This window comes from Physeter macrocephalus, chromosome 16, assembly GCF_002837175.3.
Source record: "Physeter macrocephalus isolate SW-GA chromosome 16, ASM283717v5, whole genome shotgun sequence".
Taxonomy (NCBI): domain Eukaryota; kingdom Metazoa; phylum Chordata; class Mammalia; order Artiodactyla; family Physeteridae; genus Physeter; species Physeter macrocephalus.
The window spans coordinates 69,059,980-69,061,707 of NC_041229.1; positions in this window are offsets into that span (position 1 = coordinate 69,059,980).

Here is a 1,728-nt window from a genome sequence, read left to right on the forward strand (position 1 = left end):
GACAAGAGACAAAATACTGTAACAAAACATGCTCCATTGGTCTTACAGTTTAGGAAACTCCCAAGGGTTTGGGAACTGTGAGCCAGGAACTGTGGATGAAGACCAAATATATTTATTGTGAATTTTTATGGGTCAGGAATTTAGAAATGGCTTGTCTGAGCAGTTCCAGCTCAGGATCTCTCTCATGAGATCACAATCCGATGCTAGCTGGGTCTGCAGTCATCTTAAGGTTTGAGAAGAATCTACTTCCAAGGTGGCTCACTCACGTGGTTGGCAAGTTGATCCGGGCAATTGGTGGGAGGCCTCACTTTCTCTCCATGTGGGCCTCTCCACAGGACTGCTTGAGTGTCATCATGGCATGGTGACAGGTTTCCCCAGTCAGGGAGACCAAGGTGAAAAGCTGCAACGCTTTTAGACAAGCCTTAGAATTCATGCACCACCACTTTCATCGCATTCTATTCATTATACAAACTAGCTGTGATTAACAAGTTTGTGTGTACCAGGTGAGGATCACTGAGGGTATTTTTGGAGGCTGGCTATCACAGGCTGTACGTTGCTTTTCCTTGTTTTTGTTTTGTTTAGCATGATTTATCTTGGAGATCTCTCCATATCGCTACATAGAAAACTTCCTGACTCATTAGAAAGCTGTAAAATATTCTATGGCAGGATATACTATTCCTCTATTGATAGATATGTATTGTTACATTGACTTTTTTGTTTTGTTTTGCTATTAGAAATAACACAACAGAGAATAATAACCTGGCATTTATATCTCTTCATAAGTGTTCAAGTGTATCTGCAGGAGAGATTCCTAAGAATTAGACCTGTTCAGTCAAAAGGTGAATACATCTATTATTTGATAGATAATGCCAAATTCCCTTCCGTAGGAGTAGGAAATGTGTGTAAATTTGTACTTTCATCACCCATGTATGAAACTGCATGTTTCAGCACAACCCTCTCAACAGTGATTACAGTCAAGTTCTAGGATTTTCGCCAATACAGTAGATGAGTTATGTTATCTTAGTAAAGTTTACATGTGCATTTCTTTTTTTGATTAAGGTTTAGTTTAGTTATCTTTTTAGATGTTTACGATGTGGTGTATGTTATGTGAACTGTCATAACTGGACTTTTGACCAATGTTTTCTAATGCATTATTAAAACTTTTTCTCCTGTGTTCTTGTATTAAGGAGATTAGCCATTTGTTTGCAATAAGATTTGCATATTTCTTCCCAGCTTGTTTCCACTTATAGTGTTGTTTGCCTTGTAGAGGATTTATGTTGTTTTTATGTTGTGTTTTATGTTTCTATAGTATATCCTGCAATAGAATATTGTACAGCTATATAAAGAATAAGGAAGTTTTCTATGTAGCGATATAGAGAGATCTCCAGGATAAATCATATTAAACAAAACAAAAAAAGAGTTTACAGAATGTAAACAAAGAATCTTAAAATTTGTATGGAGACACAAAAGACCCCGAATAGCCAAAGCAGTCTTGAGGGTAAAAAAACGTAGCTGGAAGAATCAGACTCCCTGACTTCACAGTACACTACAAAGCTACAGTAATCAAGACAATATGGTACTGGCACAAAAACAGAAATATAGATCAGTGGAACAGGATAGAAAGCCCAGAGATAAACCCATGCACCTAAGGTCAACTAAATAAAGGAGGCAAGGATATACAATGGAGAAAAGACAGTCTCTTCAATAAGTGGGGCTGGGAAAACTGGA